The following is a 20,038-nucleotide window of genomic DNA, read 5'->3' on the forward strand; positions in this document are numbered from 1 at the left end:
CAACACTCCCACCCAACTTGGTGTCATCTGAAAACTTACTGAGGGAGCACTTGATCCCCTCATCCAGATCATTGATAAAGATATTGAACAAGACCGGCCCCAATACTGAGCCCTGGGGAACACCACTTGTGACTGACCGCCAACTGGATTTAACTCCATTCACCATAACCCTTTGCGCCCGGCCATCCAGCCAGTTTTTTACCCAGCCAAGAGTGTGCTTGTCCAAGCCGTGAGCAGCCAGTTTCTCCAGGAGAATGCTGTGGGAAATGGTGTCAAAGGCTTTACTAAAGTCTAGGTAGACTATATCCACAGCCTTTCCCTCGTCCACTAAGTGCATCACTTTGTCATAAAAGGAGATCAGGTTGGTCAAGCAGGACCTGCCTTTCATAAACCCGTGCTGACTGGTCGAAAACCTGGAAGGTACGAGAAGGGCAGTGGATCATCTAAGTTTTAATATCCATAAGTGGAGAAGCTGTAGTAAGAATAGCTCTTCCAATGGGCCTTTCATGTGCCATAGGACTTTGATGCATAGGACTGTTGGGAGGCCAGCAGTAGCCAAGTGGTTCATTAGCAATGTTCTTGCTGGGATGACAAGCAGAGATGTAAGACTGCTGAAGACTGGGCACTGGATTCTCCATTATTAGCCAGCACATTATGGAAATTTGACCTTGACTTCATACCACAGCTGACAATGGGATTCAGTGTTTTTGGAGGTGCTTCAGTAGCCCAACTCTGTGATGGCTTGTACTGTTACCAGTGGCACTGCATGGCATGTAGTTCCATGGAGACTGGCCTTCGGCAGTTTGCCAAGAAATAATCAGTCTGTTGGTACCAAATTCATCCTTTACGGATGACCAGTAGTTGACAGGCTCACAGCGGAAACAAAGAGGAAAAAAATACCCCCAAAAATGGAAGTACATGAAAATAAGAGTTTTCAGCAATAAGTGCCATCACATAGTAACACCCTACACATACATATGATTTACATCATACCTCTTGTATCACTGGTGCTGGAACTGAAGTCTTAGTACAGGATATTTTGACTATACTGAGAAAGAAAAGGGTCCAGACCTTGCGGTAATAATCCTGCTTCCCAACAAAGATTTTGATTAACATTTCTACCTCAGCTTAAAAAAAAAAGAAAGATGTAACACCTAAACATTTTGCAGCCAGCCTTGCTAGGGCTGCACATGGAGAAGTTTCCTGATTTCTGATGTTTGGCTAATGACCAGGAAGGCCTGAGCGGTCACTCAGTTTCCAGTATCTTGGAAAGAAAGTATTTAATCTCCCAGAGGGATTGCTAGCAGATTCACTTGAAAGCCCTTCTCAATGTGACATATGGATATGCTGATTAAATGCAACTCAACGCCACGTTCTTGGTTATAGGGAACAATCATCTTTATTCATTCTAACACCTAATGGAGTGATCAATAGCATTTTAATAAAGCCCACTGTAAGTCATATTTAACTCAAATAAGATTTTATATTGTATTTCAATTAAATTACACTTTCTGCCATTCTTTACTGTCAATTTCTGCTTTCCTCTCCATTCATAAATTCTTGTTTCACGAATGCATGTGTGACCCTCAGGGCTCTCCATACCTTTTCTAATATTCCTGTAATGTTATGCATAAATACAGCCTTGTGCTCAGAAATTCTTCCATAGAGCTGAAATATCTCCATTCCCTTCTGTTCAACAGCAGCACAACTTACCTACCAGAACAGAAGTGGAAGAATCAGAGAGATTATTACATCTCTCAGATTTCTGGTAAAGGGATAAAGACTGTTGTTCCATGAAGGGACCTCAGGACTCTCTCAGTCTTTTTTCTTGCATGACATGAATGATGCGTCTGACACCGAGATGTAGGAAAGCAGAATGAAAAATGAAAGGCATGGCACAGAATCAGGAACAAGTTGATTCCCCTGAACAGCAAGGTACTGAACACTTGCCAAAAGTTAAACCACAAGAATTAGTCATAGAGACTTCTGGCAGCTCCCAATGAATTATTTTTCTTACTCTTCGCATTCAATACCTCTGTCCCCTTCTTCCCCCCAAAAAACATTTGGCAGCTGTGTTTACATTTAACCAGATCTCTCATCTCTGCAGCTTCACTGACTGCAATGAAAAACGAATTACAGGCCCAAGGAGAAGAGCAAATAGTTCAGGATCAGATTACTTTAAACCTTATCTGACCTACCATGTCAGCTTACTCACTGTCCCACTTGGAGGTATAAGTTACATGGATTTTTAAAGCCTGTCCTGATTTTTTCATTTTGCCCAGCCCTCCAGTCCAGTTTTTGTCCTGTCCTGCTGCAGGATCTGGAAGTTTCTTACTAGGTTCTGGCTGACCTTTTCATAGATCCAGTCTTCAGGGGAGGGAGGGGATTGTTGTTGGTTTGGTTGTGGGTTGTTCTTTTTCCTTACAAAAAATGTTATAACTTGACAAAACAGTTTTGTCAAACCGAAAAAAACAGTGGCATTTTGGTAAGGTAGCTAATGGCATAGTCATGAATGAGGGTCACATTCCCAAAGAAGGTGGTCAGCCTCCCTACACAAAGCAGGGGGACACTGAATATTTGAAAGAAAGCGTTACTTGAATATTGTTCTGACATGGACCAAACAGTACTTTTTCTATAAACCCATTACTTGGCCAAAGTTGATTTGTTTTTTAAAAAAAAGTCACCTCTTAACTCCTCATAATTGTCTCCTTTCTGCAATAAAGAGTAAATAAATAATCAGTATGATGAAAAAGCATTTTTAATCAAACAGATGAATAAGAGGTCATTATTCACTAAAACTATTTAGTTTCCAACAGTTCTGTGCTGTATAGTAAAATTTGTTAACATTGCACAAAGGCAAAGTAATATTTTTGTTTCATCTTCCCTCTGCAACAACATTCGTGGAATGTGTTTGTGTCATTTTGTCTAATAATCATTTTTCTTGTGCAGTGCCATCCCAGGTCTTGCCCTCTCTCTCTATGTGTTTTGGGTTAAGGCAGAGCTGGGAAAATATATATAATCATTCATTGCCTAGCTCTGAGTTCAGGCAGGAGTTCATACCTTCCAAGGGCTCTGTTTTTGTTTTATTGGTATTATTATGGAAAATTAAACCCCTGATAAAATGCTATGGAGTTTCTTAAAATTGTATATTTAACATATGTATCTCTGTAGTTGCTATCCAGAGTATCTGCAAGAACATATCCTTGGGGTTTATTTGGTAACAATCCTCCAACATTTTCCAACATTCTGTTCTCCACCTTGTTGCTGTGAGCACAAGTTTAAGACTGTATTTCTTCGGTCTTAACTCTCAGCCAATATTGTTCCTGAAAGTCTGAGAAAATTACAGCATCATTTATCACTGCAAGGCTGCATATGGATGCAGTTGGGTCATAGTACATTCTGTTGCTAGTAGTAGGTTTGTGGGATGTTCATTTCAATTTAGCTGGCATTGTCAAAGCTTCCCAAGTAAAGTTGGCTTCCCAACTAAAGTTGGTTCTGAAAACAAAACAGAAAACCCTTTGGATTCTGCAAGTAAACCAAAAATCTCCTGTATCTCAGGTAAAGCTCAATGATTCCTAACAATAACAAGTTTGGTGCTCCATTGTCTTCCACGAAGGTGAAGACTTCTTCTGCAGTACCTTAAAATCCATTGGTCAGAAAGAGAACTGAAACTGTGACTGTTACATCTCAAACTAGAAGCTTCTCCAGATTTAGCTAAGCAATTAAAAGCTTCCAGCAGAGACTGGTGCCTCTCTCACATCCTTAGTTGGTCAGGAACACTTAATACACAAGAGTTGTATTGGTATAAGCATGCAGTGGGATAGTTTACAGAAAATACAAGTGACTTCCTGCATGTCTCGGTCCACTAGATCATGATATATACTCAGTAAGTAACCCTTTTCAATAAAACACAAATTTTAGTTCTCTCTGCCCTGACAACAAATTGACATGAATATTTTGTCCCATTGCAGCTACAAAATAATTTTTTAGTATGCTTCCTTCAGCTGTACAATATCTGATAGACAATATAGGGGCACCACAAGCCTTCTATGAGTTAAAGACTAGAAAAATTACTTCCCCAAAAGAGCAGTTAAATTTGCCCATTACAGTTCAATTGCTTAGCAAAGACCATCAGAATAAAAAATTTGAAAATATTTGAAGTATTTGAAATACCCATTTGCAGCAAATTAATGATGAAATAGTTAAGTGTTGGCTTATTTTTCTAGTGGTTTCTGGAGTAACAAGAAGCCAGCACTCCTATTAAAAGTATTTCCCATATGAAAAATCCACTATTAGTTAAAAGCAGTTGACGTGCATTGTCAGTACTGCAGAGCTCAGGAGATAAAGCCCTTTGCCAAGGTGGACAACTTTCTAAATGTATCAGCTGGTAAACACTTGGGGACATAAGATCTACTGACTTTCAAGCAAATTGGGATTGTTGTGATTTCCCATATCCTTCCAGTTAAGGACACTGGAATGAGAAAAGTCTGTAAAGAAATCAAAGACAAAAGCAATCAGCCAGCCCAAGAAGTCTGTGAGGTGAGATACCCAGGGTGACTTGGCCACGTTGACATTCCCAGCCAAAAAGGCAACTGAGTCTACAATGAACTGGGAAAGCAGGAATGAGGGACTCCATTAATTCTACGAGTAAGGCCTCTGAGTGTGCCCAGATTTGCACTGGGACTTTATTAAAGTGCTAGTTTTTGTTTGTTTGTTGGGGTTTTTTTTAACAGCAGTATAGCTTAACTGATGAAATTCCTGATAGGAGTAAAATAAAATAATCCCTCCAAAGATACATAGCCTTCTGCACCAGAATGGTATACACAGCTGCTGGGATGCAGAACACTTACATACCCATTCAGTTGTCATGTCAGTGGCTGCTGTGGCTGCTAAACTAGTCTAATCCAAATAGTATTTCTTCCTACAGGCAACACCTAAATGTAAAAAAATGAAAATAGAAGTATCTCCGTACAGTGGGAGATGTCCAGTCTCTGCCTGTATATTTCTGCCTGTGTTTTCTAGGTTATTGTGGTTGGTGAGTGAAACAACAATGCATCTCACACGTTTACTGTGAATGATATATCCTGGCTGCACAGCACCTCGCTGAAACAACCTTGCAAACTACAGAATTTCATATTGCAGCTCTCAGGACAAGATAGCAATACAAATCATACATCTTAAGGTCTTTTGCTAAGCCCGTATGGAGAATGTTAAGCTTTGCACCACTGTACCCATTAACACCAGTGGGAACAAAATCAGCAAATGATTTGTATCCCCAGGTGTGTATGTCCTAATTTTGGATGGATCATTTGATAGAGACACAAGCAAATGCCTCACTTAGCTTCATAAAGAGAAGAAGCATCCAGAGTCGCTCTGGCCACCCCAGACTTGCACAGCTTTTTGAGTCTGTGGCTCTATTTCAGAGCAGCTGCTTCATCCCACCGTTACCACCAGGAGCACGTCTCTCAGATCTGCATGCAACCTCAATAATCTCCACATCATCTGCCGCCAGCTTGTGAGGGCCATCAGCTACAGACAAAATGCTTTCCAGAGGGTCTTATCACCTCTGATTGAACCAGCAAAAATGGACTTCACAACAACATTAACAATGGCTGAAAGAGGCTACAGATGCTGGGCAGAGTCCACAACTCACAACAGCAGCTGGATCAGATGTTGTAAAACCAGAGCAACCTGTGGGCTAGAAATGCTATGTTGGTGGGTGAATACACAAACACGTGGAACTGGGAAGACAGATGAGCTCTACCATGGTACCTTGGGAACCATGGAAAGTGAGCTCATGTTGCCTAGCACCTGCGGTGTGTAAATACAGCTACGTACTTGTGATTCAAGAGCAGCCTGGCCACAAAGACAGGCTGAATTAACCCAGAACCTATCTGTGGTTGTTCAAACTCAGTTACAACATAGTCTGAGAGAAATCTCTTCTGACAGCTGAGTCAGATAAGAGTGGGAATTGATGGTAGTCACTCACTATGAAGATCAAGATGTGGATCTCACAAATATTTTATAGCCATATAGCACAGAAAACTTGTCCTTGAAATTCTCTGCACCTGCACACTGATAGGTAAAGTCCAGGCAGGATCTCCCTGTAAAAGGCTATTTTATTGTTGTTTGGACCCAGGGTTTCAGCTCAGCCCACAGGCAGCTGATATAAATTAACTCAGATCCCTTGACTTCAATGTAGCTACTTTGACTTAAAAAACATAAGTAATGTAAATTGATCAAGGATCTGATACATGAACATGTTGAAAATTGAGAACTGGATGAAGAATAGTTATGAAAAGGCTTGAATCCAAGATTTAAGACCAAGTATATTTTTTGTTAGGTTTCCAACAGCAATTCATGTTGCAATCAGTAAATTGGAGAATTAAAATGACCTCAAACACAGCAAACAAACAGCATCTTTGAAAGCAGAGGGATCTGATCCTTTCTAAATCATATTGGTGGAGTCTTAATTTTGCACAGTTAATCTGACAATGTGCTACTGTAATTATAAGCCAAGGCAAACTTGTATATGTTTTAGGGACAGTATTCTTTTAACAGAAAAAAAAGAAGAAATATGCTTTTGTGCATTAATGACTTCATTAAACAAATTTCTCAGGATTTTGGGAGCGGGACTGAAATGGTGGGCAAGAATTATCTTCTTCAAACATCTGGGAGCAGAGCACAGCTGTCTCTCTATTGGAGCTTGGCACTCAGCGTGTTATGAGACATACTTGAGTACATAAGAGAGGCTCTTATAAAGCTGAATCATTTGGGCAATTAACACTCAAAGCAATTTTCACACAAGCCCTTGATATATGAAATTTGAGTTTTCCATAAGTGACAGGCAGGCTTCTGTATGCAGACAGCTCCAGCTTTGCTGTAGCACTTCAAGGTTTATGAAGGGGAAAATGCTTCCAAAGATAGAAGGTGCATTAAACAAGTTTTTCTGCTCATTTGAAAAGGAAGACTTACTGACAATGTTTTACTATTACAGCCCTGTCCAAAGTTAGTTACCTCACAGGAATATTCAGATCAAGGGGAAAAGTTTCAAAGTTCTACATCACAAGCATGTAATGTCTTAGAGGACTAAAAAAATAACTTTTAATTGATTTTCACCTCTTGCACAAGATCTTGCATTGGATGTAATCTGGAGATTCTCTCTTAAGAAGGCATAGGGTTTTGCTCACATTTTCTGCAGACAGCAACAACTTAAAGAAATGTCAAGAAATTGAAACAGATGAGAAAAAAATATGGATTTGATAAGTGTAATTTCTTTGGATCAAAATTCCTGGAAAGTAATTTTTTTTAAAAAAATAGATATTAAGAACCCACCAAAATCTAAATTGCCTATTAATGTTAAAAGGCCACATACAATATAGTTCACTGACTCAGAATTCCCAGAGATCTGGGAATTGACAGCTGGATCTATAATGTTTAGAATGGGTAATCCTGTTCATATGGCAGCCAGAAATTATCACAGGCAGGTGAGGAGGGTAAAATTTGGAGTTAGTCACAGACAAGAAGATTAGGAAAAAAATACAGAATTTGTTCTACGATCATCCATAACCCAAGCACTTTGTAAGGTAAAGACATCACCCTTAAATCTAAAGTGTAAAACAAAAGGAAGAACAACTTTCTTCTCCCACTCCTTCCTTCTGTGAACTGCAAGTGAATGTTCAATGTTCACAAAATTAGTTTAATTTATTTTTTAATATTTATGTTATTTTTCCCATTTTTTAAATTAAGTGCAGGACTGAGTAAAATAGAAAACAGAAGAATACTGTTGCTGCTCCTTTGGTTCTGCAAGGAAGTGATTTCAGATACTCTTTGAAAAGGAATATTGTGATTTAGTAGCAGTAGAAGGAAGGTTATTTAGAAGACAAAGTTACATAGAGCATATGCTGCCCACCGCTCTGCTCTTATACTATCAGCTGGTTTTGATAAAGCTACTCAATTTCCACAGAGATAACTGAGAACAGAATCCGCCTGAAGACCCCTGGTTTGATTAGAGTTTTTAAGTCAGAGTTGAACCCTATCTTCAGAAGCAGCCTTCCTATCAGTAACTGTTTCATAGTAAGAAATAGAGATACACAGTCGGATCCTTTAGGCCTAACAGAAAATTGAACAGAGATGCCTTCAAGAGGCAGACCTATGCATTTGAGGTATCTCAGAAAGCCTATATTTACTGCCTAGTAAGGTCAACAGCAAAGACTTTATTTATGCATTGCTACTAAGACTGACAATAGCACTTTGCCATTAAGTGCCTCAAACTCATTTCAGCCTAAACCATATTCTACCAAAGCTATTTTAGGTTTCTATAACCAGAAGCTTTTTATCAATAACTCTGAACTCCCAGTATACCTTGCTTCTTGACACTGACTCAATCTCTGCACACCTGGATTTCATTCCCCAAAATACTGCTATTACCCAAAAATCATGAATCCTACCAGTCACCTAGGGTTTGCAATCTAACAGAGCAACTAGGTGTAGTTAACTTTCTGTGCTGGCTTCCACTAAGAAGCTAATCCTCTCCTATTTAGTAAATAGCCACAGCTGGGGAGAAGCTTTTATAAGGAAGTTTTCCAGTCAATCCTCTGATTTGGCTAGAGGGGTGCAAAATAGAGTGGTTTTTGTTTGGGTTTCAGAATGCATTTGTAGCCAAAGATGAAGTATGGAGAAAAGTTTGAAGGAGGAAAAAATGCAGTGTGAAAATGTAGTGATGTTTAGTGAAGAGCACCTAAAAACAGCTCTTCTTGGAAAACAGGATACTCTGAATTAGAAGAGCAGGCCCGTATTTCTGTATAATTTTATACAGCTATTCTACGTAAGGCTGATTTTCTGGCAGAGCAGGATACTTAGAGGGGGTGCAATTTCTTCCACCCTCCTTCTGTCTCCTTGCACACCTCAGCTAGTGTGGTGTGGGCTTCTCAGTCAGATCTCAGCATTGCACCATTCCCATTGAGACTTGAGGGACGCCCAGCACAGCTCGCATGCTCTGGTCTGTTCTAGGGACAAGTAAGTACTGCTGGGCAGCACCTCTCTTCCCTGCTCTCTTGTTGCCACCCTACTATCAACCTCTTGACTGTTTCCAGCCTTTATTTCCTACTAGAGCAGCTGCTTCCCACCAGTGAATGCTAAACCTGGTTCCCTGTGCAGTGAGCTTTTCTTTCAGTTTATTTTGCCTCTAGTTGATTCAGGGCAACAAATCTCTCTCACCTTCCTCATGCTGGTATCCCAGTAAACTTCAGAAGCAGTTAGAGGCTGACTCCAGTATCACAGGGAATGTGTGTAGCTCTGTAAGAAGGTAAGCATAACATAAAAGAGCTTACTGGGTCAGAAAAAAGGCCCTTGTAACCCAGTACCTCATTTCCAATTCTTTGCCAGTTGCAGGTACGTAAGGAAAGAATACAAGAACAGAGGAAGCTTACAGTGCAATTTCTCTAGAATATACTATGAACATTTATGATTTAAGGATTTCCTATATCAGAGGAAGGTCATTGTGTTTTCAGACTGTCAGGACTTTTCTTCCTTTAACTTATAGGGTAATATTTTGAATTCACGTAATTCTTTTTGTGTCTCAGACATGCTGAAGCAAGAAGCTACACAGCTCAACAGTGCATTTAATAAAGCAGTACTTCCTTTTCTTTGTTCTGAACCTGTCCCTAGTGGTTTCTCAGTACAGCCCTGACAGTCTTTGCATCAGAACAGGTGACCAATAGTTATTTCCATTTACTTCCTCAGTGGTCCTCATGCCACTGGGAAGTCCTGTCCACCTTCTGAGTTGCGACTTAAGACAGCTACAGTAACATGAGCTGTCCTGTATGAGGGGAACTGCAGCAGCACTTTCAAATAATGTGAGACTAAATTATCTAGAAAGTTGTATTCTTTAGATATTTTTCTTATTGTTCTCAACTTCTGTTAAATGACTCTTTTAAAGCTTCACACCTATTCTCTGCATAATACAGTCAGCAAGACTGACTTGGGGGCAGCAGCTTTATTCAAGAAGATAACACTCTGCAATCCATGGCTTTATGCAACAGACAGCATTTTAATCTTCATGTTATTATAGAACACCAGAAGGTTTTCAGGACTGTCTTCATGTGTAGCCCTGATACTAAAAAAATAGATGCGTGTTTTCCACTTTGTGAAAAGTTGTTCTCTTCCTCAGATAATGAACTGTTGTGTCAGAATTCATTGGACTGATCTAGGATAATATGCAAGGCAAAGTCCTGATGGATACTTAACAGACTTGAGCCCAAAGTTTGGCTTATCTTGGATGGACTTGCTTATGGAATCCAGATAAATTGGTGGCAGGAATGTCTGCTAACACAAAGCAGTTGCAGACTGGAGACGGGATAAATTCTAGTCATGGAGGTGGCGTATTTCACACTAGCTGTCAGCATGGGAACATTACCAGAATGTTTCACCTACACATCACGCTCCAGTTTCTTTTCACAATCATAATGCTATTCTTTACCAAGGTTAAATAGGACTTCTCTTGGCTTTTCATGCAACATGAAACAGCTCTGCATTAGAACCAAAGAGCCTGAGCTATGGAGTTCCTAGTCCACCTTCCTATGGGGTATCCCATGGGTGAGCTGGAGGTAAATATAGAATTGCTCCTCATCAGAGAGGGTGACATGATGAATAAAAGTCAATAAAGGCAGATAGAGATTTTGCTTTGACAATTTGGTCCATCCAAACAAAGTGCATTTTAACTAAGTGAAATGCAGTATTACTGATCTAAAGATAAGAAGTGAGGAACTGAACCCTAGTAACCAGTGAGTCATATTTATAGTTCATAACAAAGAAACAACCCAACATACTTTGCAAGGGTGATATAATCGGTGAAAAAACTCATTCCTTGGAGGCACCAGCAGGCAAGCACTGTGATGATTAGTTCCCCGTCTGGCACTGCTCACCTGATGCTGGCACATTTCCTGCATGCTGGAATGGCATGTCCAGTTCTGGTGTTGACATTTTAAAGAGGATGTTGAAAAACTACAGGGTGTGTAGGGAGGAGACACAAACATAGCTCAAGGGATGGAGAAAAATATTTACGGGGGGCGAATTTGATCTTATCTCAAAGAAGACTTGAGACAGCCATGATTAGTGCATTAGTAACCTTCCTGGGGAGAAAATAGCATATACAAAATGGTCTTTTAATCATGCAGAGAAAAGCGTAACAGACAATTTATGGAAATTGAAATTGAGCAAATTCATATTAAACATTTTTTAATGAGTGTGATTAACCACTGAAATTCACTGAGCAGAACAGGTTCCTGTTCTGTGCAGCTGTGCTAATACTTAAAAGAAGCCAAGACTCTCATTAGCAAAGCTAGAATCTTTCTACCTAGAGGTGGACTTAGCAGTGTTAGTTTTACGGTTGGACTTGATGAACTTAAAGGTCTTTTCCAACCTAAACGATTCTATGATTCTATGTGGGCTAAAGAGATCACACTCACACTTTTATGGCTTCAGGTCAAGACTGGCTGTATTTTCTGAAGTAATATGTAAGCTGAAACACAGCACAAGCTATTGGACTCCATCCAGGAATAATAATGTGAGACTGACTGACCAAGCACTTGGACTTTTTCATCCAAGGGTCATGTTTTAGTTAGGAGATCTACAAATCTATACCACCTTACTCATTCACAAAATGTCCTGAATACCCATACTTGCCCAAAGCAAGCTTGCTTGCAAAAATCATTTACCTGCATAGAGGGCAAGTACTGCAAGAGGTAATAAAACCAGCATTACAACTGTGCCTCACGCATGAATGAAGCCAGTAGATATTGCCTACTGGAAATAACAGTGCAGGAGGCCTATCAGCTGCTCAGGTACTGTTTAACCTGCAGGCATTGCTGTTTGTGTTGCTTAACACAAAAATGCGTTACAGTGTTATCGCTCACTCCAGCAGATACAGTACTGCTAATTATCCCATCATGTAGTCACTTTGCAGTGATATAAATAGGCCAGTTAGTGTCATTTTACATTATCCAGCAGAGAACCTCCAAAGCCTGGGTAGGGCATAAAAGTTGCTTAAGAAGAAAAGGAGGTCACTTTAAAGATGGATGCTGTAATTTCTCCCCACACGCTTCAGATGCTGCTGTTTGCTTGAATCAAGTCAATAGAGAAGGAAAATGGGAACGACGAATAGCGTGATGAAAGAGATGAATTAGTAAATAGTCCTGTTCCTGAGAATTCACCAAAAGCAGAGACATAGAGGCTGATGTGAATAATATTTGCCTCAGTCTCTCCTAGATACTATACTTCACAGTTCCCCCCTCCAAATTAGTTCCATAACTTGCAACCCTTTTTCCTCCCTGCAAATGATCATGTTTCCTTGTTGCCAACAGCACGGCTGCTTCTAGAGCCCAGGCTTAAGGACCTCTGATACTTACCCTTGAGGTCCACCCCCCAGCTGAGAAATTCTGCTGTATCTAAGCTGGACTGCTTACTCAAGTAGGAGGTTCAAAACCATGGCAGACTATATATGGGAGATTATGCCTGAAGAATGGGACTCCCAAATTTCAAGCTGAGATTTCCAGTCCATAAACAGATAAAACCAGGAGGGAACTGTGAAGCACAGGCTGATTTGGACCATTTGTGCACATGCATATGTCTGGAACAGCTAGAAATTCTGGACGAATGTCCCACATCCTCAAACTCTGTCTAGATTTCCAGGCAGTAAGTAGATCTAAATGGGGAAAAATGTTCAAAGGAATATTATTATTATTCTAAGCATCTGTAAGAAAAGATTAGAAAAACTGGGAAGTGCAGACCTAACTGTTGGAGAGGGAATTGACAGAGAAGGTTATTAAAACCAAGCTGAGCGAAGGGAAATTTAGGCAGTCTTAATGAAAATTTGCTGACAGTGAGATATTGTGCTAAGTAGTGAAATCACTAAAAGGAGGCAGTATGGGCCTCATTTCACAGCTGAAGAATGAAGAGAATAATTGCAGTTAGATATTTGGAAAAGGAGGTGACACAGGGGTCTGAAATTTGTTTCATCTTTTTCCAAGTTCTGTAATCATTGTTTCAGGTAGATAGTTTTGCTTTAAGATGTCTAAGGAAAAAATATTTTCCCAGTGTTTCTTTTCCAGTTGAGTAGCTATATGGGTTGCCACAGGGAGGGTAGCGGATCGACAGCAGGAGAGAAGACAGTCCAGCTCAGAGTGCATCAAAGGGTGGTTCCTCTCCCCTGGGGTATGGTCCACACTCTGTAAATCTGAGACATTCAGTGTAACTGCAACCACGGCAAAGGAATTAGACAGTCAGAGTGTAATAAGCAGTCTTGACAAGGAGATAGGGAGTCACTGATTAGGTGAATTAAGGGAAACCTGAGTGAACATCTCGTCAAATGTCCTCATGGAAAGGACAGCACCGCCATGGAAGCATGTCCTTCCCTCCAGATTGCATTTTTTCAGATAGCATGGTCATCTAAAAAGTGTAAAGCCAGAAGAATATGGTCTGGGACACTGAGGAAATGATTCTTTGCAAGCAGAGGGCTGTGTAGCCTCTGTGGAAAGAGGAATAAAATTTCTACAGCATTGGACATTAAGTTCTTCCCCAAATTTGCACTGAACTCACACACATTTTGTGTCATAAATTCTTTAAGGTGAGGAAGTTATTTGCAAGCTCCAAAGCAACCTTAGGATATTATTTTCTGAGCAAACACCTCTAAAATGAATGTTGTAAATCTCATCCGTGCCTTGAGATGACACTCAGCCACCTGCATGTTTCAAGGCAGAACCAAAGTTTTAAAAAACTTGCATACAGTTGTCCAGGGAATTTTTCATGCACATCTCAGGCTCTATTTGCTATGCAAATTGGATAGCAGCCTGCCCAAAATAACTTACATGACTGCCTGCCTATTTGCAAATCGAACGATGTAAGTTAACAGGCAGCAGAAGACTGGGTCCCCACAGCAAAGTACATAGATTTACAATTTATAAATCAGCAAGACCCCTCTATTGCTGCCTCATAACTCAGTTGCCCATTGAGATTACCTCCCATCTTGCATACCGCTAGCAAATTTTTCTTCTGCAGTCTTTCTAAGAGCACCGTTTGTAAGTATGCCACCACTCTATGGGCCAGCTCCAGAGCATTGAAGTCAAAAGAAAACCTCTCATTAGTTTCAGCAATCTTTGGAGTAGGCAGGAAGTAAATAGGCATATTGCATGCGTTGTTCTTTAGAGGCTTTTCTTCATGCCAAATTACTCAAGGTACAACTGTGAAGAATTCAGAAGTGGTTTGATGGAAATGAACATGTGTCCCACAAAGTCTAGAGAGCTGAAGCCCAGGAACTCAGAACATAGCTTGTACTGTGTGGTTTTACTGACATTTCAACATTTTCCCAAAGATGGATTCACAGCACTTCTCAGGGGACTCAGCATAAGTAGTTGTGACAGACCAGAGAGGATAACCCTTTTATGTGCATTACCTCCACTCTTGCATTTCACCTCTAACAACACTGCTGTGTTGATCATCTCCTTACGCTTTTTGGTGTTTTAAAGACAGCTGGAAATTCTATTAACCAAACATTTTTCCCTTTCAAAAGAAATGCTGCTTTCTTTGGAAACAAAACTTTTAGCAGGAACGAGTCCATCTAGACAAATGTCCTATATGAAAAGCATTTTCATTTTTAAAAAAAAAAGAAAAGATGTTGAAATTACCTATTTTGATGTGCTATATTTTCCATTTCATCAAAGTTCTATTTGCAGATTATTTTTTAGCAAAATAAATAAAACTGTGCTCACTACCAATGCTTTGAAAGTATGATAGTGACATTTTTTTTCTCATACCAAATCATTATCATAATTGTTTCTATTTTGTGCCTCTCACCTGATTTGTGCACTGAAAATATGACAAGATTGTCCCTTCCTCCCCACCTCCTGCCCAGCTTCCTGGGGTTAGGAGAACTGGGTTTTTACCCTTCTTGTTAGCAGCTCATCACTGACACCTTCTGTTACTTTGTTTGTGTCCATGCAGGGTGCTGCATTTTTAAATCCTTTAGCCAAGCAGCTTTCTTATACATCCCAGATCAATGTTGCTTAGACAAATAATGCAATCGATCCCTGCCCTTTTCTTGAATGAAGTGCTCACTGCAGCACTGGTAACTCTGTTCTAAATATGCACCATGCCTTGGACACAAAGCACTTGAAGCATTTTGCAACCCTAAATTTAGTGTTTGCTGGCCTATGAACCCAGCCCAGTGGGCAATACATGCCAAAAGCTCAGGCACACTTCCTTTGCAAGGTAACACTACAGTATAGATATGTGAAGAAGAAGGGATTTCTGTACCTCCCCTGGGTAGCTGTGCAAGGGCTTTTATTCCACGTGAGTGCAAACAGAAAGACATGGACTCTGGGGTGATTTTTGCAGCCACCCTTGCCACCTGGCATAATTAATTTTCTATTTATCTCAGTGTGGCTTTGTGAATATTGGACTAAGTGTCTGAATGATTGAAGGGTGATAGGAAAAGCATAGGCCATGCGTATCAACATAATCAGGTTTTAGACTTGCAGACCTCGGGAACAGCTGCATTTTAAGGCATACATAGTTGCAAGGGAATTAAAAAGAAATCTCTGATATCTGATCATAAGGTTTGGTCGAGGACAGCAGCATTGCTTCCATTTATTATGTATAAAGCACTTATGATCATGGGATGCTTGGTAAAATACACATGAACTGCTCTACAGTAGGCACCTACAAACAGCTGGATTTTCGGAAGGACCAGGGGGTCTTCCTCTCTCCCTGAAAGCTCTTACTCCTTCTTTTCAATATGATTTGGAATGAAGAATAAAAGGACTGAGCTTTCAGCCACCCTCAGCCTAAATCAGCATCTTTCCTATTGCTTCTGGGAGCTCATGTGGTGACAGGTCATTGCAAGATCTGTAAATGCAAAGATGAAAGCAATTGAAGCTTTTGAGGGAAAGGCAGAGAGGATAAAGCTGGAGGTAGCAGGAGGATGCCACAGGGTGGGAGGGGAAATCTGGAAAGAAACCTTGAGATTTGCTCTTCCCTGCCCTGCAGGGCTTGAGCTGTCCTTGCCTCCCCTAAGAACACTTGCTGTTTCTGTAATGGGGTTGTTATCTTTTGAAGGCTAATTATCCTTCCCAGAAAAACAGACAAAACCAGAGATATTGGGACACAGTGAAGTTCTAACAAAATGAAACCTAGCAGAGACATATGACAGGGCCTCTCCCCATCCTGTCCAAAAACACATTATCTGAAGACTCTCCTAGTCTAGCAGAGGGTGCTGCTATCCTGTCTTATTCTAGTCTATCATGTAAATTACTATTTCCTAACTCTTGGTGTTCTCTAAGTAAGTAGCTCCCTAAGCTCTTTGTGGGTGAGCCCCGAATAAGCATGCACTAGGCTGGTCATCGTTCTCTGGTTTTCAGACTTTAAGCTTTAGTAAAAGTCAAAGAGTGTGGGCTTAGGAAAGGAATTTAGGCTTAGGAACTTTGATTCTTTCATCTGGAATGACTTATACAGGGAAAATACTCAATTCAAAAATCTTTCAGACTTAAAATAATGGTTTTGCTTAAATATAAAATTGACTATTTGACTTAAGCAAAACTAAGTATCCCAAATGCCAATGTTGTTCTTTTCCATAAAAAATGGTTTCCATAAGAATTGTGGTGCTTGTGGAGGATAACAATTCTTGTGTGTCATGCTCCATCTTCTCATCTAGTGGGGGGTGTCATAGCATGATTTCACCTCCAACACTGCACTGTGGTAGCACCCCATGTCACCCCCATGATACACATCTCTGCAGGCACAGGCATTTTGCAGGCTATTTTTAGCCTTCATCATTTGCTCTGCATTAGAATTGGATAAAACTGGCTGAAACTGAAAAGTTTAGTAATTTGGCACTACTTAGCCCCCAATAACCACAATATATGGGCACAAGTCAGTATTGGAAACTCTGAAAATTGTGCTGCTATTTCTTTGGAGTACTCCCTCAGCTGCCATGAATAGGGCCTGTAAGTCTGGCAGGGAAACTCTGTCAAACACGAGAGACTAGCTCTTTGATCTATAATATTCATTAGTATCCTGCACGTTCCCAAGAAATTGTTGCTTTGATTTTCATCTGGTTTTGTTTAAGTGTGTTTGAGTTCATGGGATGTTTTGATTGTCTCTCCAATATTTTTACACACAAACTCTCTGCTATAAAGCTGCCATCTGTGCCTGAAATATACACCAAGCATGCTGGGGTTTTCCTCCCTAGAGAGCTCCTGTTCTCTATGAAACACTGAATAAAATTCATATGGGTGCTTCAAAGCCAAATAATAAAAAAAAAAAAGAAAGAAAAAAGAAAATAGCTTTTGCAGGATTGAGGGAGTCAGATTTAACCACCTTTACCAGCATTATGTCAGCCAAGCAATGTTCTCGCTACAACAATAAAAACATTGTTGCAGTTAGCCTGTACAATTCATCCTCAGATGACACCACAAGTATTAGGAAGCTTATGCTACATGTGAGGTTTACATCCTCCAGACCAGAAAGGCATAGAGGATTTGGCTTGTACAACAAAATAGCAGCAAACACTGAATAAAGCTCATGGGCACCACTCAGTGAGTAATGATGAACATTTTTGGTGGCTGTAATTAATGTCCTTTCGTTGTCACTGGACCAGCCCAAACCTCTGATGCTGCACTGGGGACCAGTGCCATTGCTTTATCGTCACTTACCTAGTCTGTCCACTGAGGGCACACAAAGACCATCGTAAAGATGAGACTCACCACCAGTTTGGGTAGCAAAACTTTTGATCATAGACTCTGGTAGGGCCAGCAGCTGCCCAATGGGGTATAGGACATCCCGAGTTTTCCAGTGTCCTTGGCAGGTGACTTAGACCTAGACCTAGCAGATGACCATATCAAACCACCAGCAAGACTTTGTCTTAACCTGGGCAGGCAGTGTCACACGAGCACTGTGGGTAAAGGACGCCTATGCTGATGCAGTCCTCTGCTTTGATCCACAGCCTGGAACACTACCATGTGGGATTCCTCCTTTTTCCATGAGTGATTTATATTATAATAATGCTCAGAAGCCCATTCAGGAGCCAGTTGCCATACTGATGGACATTGCAATAGCCCCTCATTATGGGCTGGACTGGCTGTCATCTTCTGTGAACTCCATTATGAAAAGAATTGGCTCCACTGTGGATTTCTTTGCCCCCCTCAACTGGGAAGTCTGGATAGTTAAGGCTAACTCTGGTCACGTGCAGTAAAGGCAATCCCTGCCCACAGGAGCTTCCAAAGGTTTATATTAGAGAGCAGGGAGTTGCAGTGCTGTGAAGTGAATTGCTCCTCTCTTCTGCTGATGGATGAAATGAAAGGTTCAGCTCTTGCTGAAGAGAGAAATTGTAGGTGCACAATGCCATCTTCAACAGCTACACGGGGAAGATTTTCTGATGCAATTCTTGGGACCTGCTGCAAAGTGCTACATCAAGCAGCTCATTCACTACTAAAAGCAGCAATACACTGTATCAGACCTACAGATCTCAGGTATTATGCTATGTGTGTGCTTGGTCAAAGCCCCTGACACTTATGTGTTAATTAAGAATACAGCTGCTGTTGTCATGACACAGCAGTTATTTAGAGTTATCTGAGTTCCCTGCAAAATGAGAACGAATGCTCCAGCTTCAGAAGATTATGTAGTTTGTAACACAAAGCAAGTAGATAGAGCAGCAAGCACTGTGGAAGAGGTAGTTCTTCATGATAGGCTTTGGCAGAATAAAATCTAGGTAAGGAATTGCCCATAGGGAGTATGTATAGGATTTCTCAGAAGGAATCCCTGAGAGACATCATTAAAACAGTGTATTTGTTGGCTTCATCTGTCCCAGGCCTGGCTCATAACATTAAATTCTGCGTGACCTGGAGCAAAAAGAAAAACTGATGTCCTCTGAGATGTGAAAAGATACTGAGGCACAGTTAGGGAAGGAAGGTGGGAGTCCTCATTTTTCACACCTTCCTCTTCTAGCAGTAGGTAACCCACCCATGTACCATAATTGAAACAGAGAAGCCCTTTCACTTTAAACCGTGTTACAGCTTTGGTGCAAATTGTTTATTTTTATGGCCTGGCACCTTTGAGGCAATAGAAAAATGATTGCTACCCTTTACTGAAAACCACATCTGCCTCTGGGATCAAGCACTGTGTGCTGTCCTCGTGATATCATGGGACACAGCTGAAGATTCAGAGCTTGCTGGTATCAAGGGGAGTTATTGCACTGACTTCCATGGGTGCTGGATGAGGCCTTTATTCAGCTGCTTTATGAATGTTCAGTATTAAATGTTTCTTTTTTACGGAGTTATTAGTGTATAGGTCTGATGTACACAGGACACTGGAAAGCATTTTTACTGCCAACCCTCTCTTTGAACCAATGGGCAGTTTGGCATATTATGGTCCATTATGTTTGACTGAGGCTCTTAACTTCACTGTAAAAATGCTGTCCTTGTTGTTAGCTTGCTATCCTGAGTGTTGCCATAAACACAGGTTCTTGCCAGCTGGGAGACCAGTAAGGTAATTTCTGATGATCTGAAGAACCCCTGGTTACTCCCAGGCAGCAGTAAGATGCCTGAGCTGGGATCACAGTGATTTAAACACCGGACTGAATCAGAAACAGTGCTGTACAGTCCTTTCAGAGATATATCTCCTCCTTGGCTATTTACCCATGGTATGCCAGCGACTCACACGTGAAAGGATAGACCAGAGCCCAACTCACACATTTTAGCTGAGGACTAAGCTTTACATAAAGCCTGTTAAAACTTTTAATGTGCGTTATAGGCCAGTGAGCAGGAGATTCCCTCCAGGCTGGTGAGCATGGCTTTTATTGACCCATTTTTACCAATGTCGTTTTGGGGAAACCTGTGGTTTTCTGCCAGCAGCAGCACTGGAAGGAGAGATGACAACCTGCACCTCCTGGCAGATTCCTACCAGCTTTTGAATAGCTCTTCTGCATTTCATCTTACAACTTTATTGATCTATAACAAACAAAGAAATAAGGAAAACTTAAGACAAAAAA

This window comes from Gavia stellata, chromosome 8 (genome assembly GCF_030936135.1).
Source record: "Gavia stellata isolate bGavSte3 chromosome 8, bGavSte3.hap2, whole genome shotgun sequence".
Classification (NCBI taxonomy): Eukaryota; Metazoa; Chordata; class Aves; order Gaviiformes; family Gaviidae; genus Gavia; species Gavia stellata.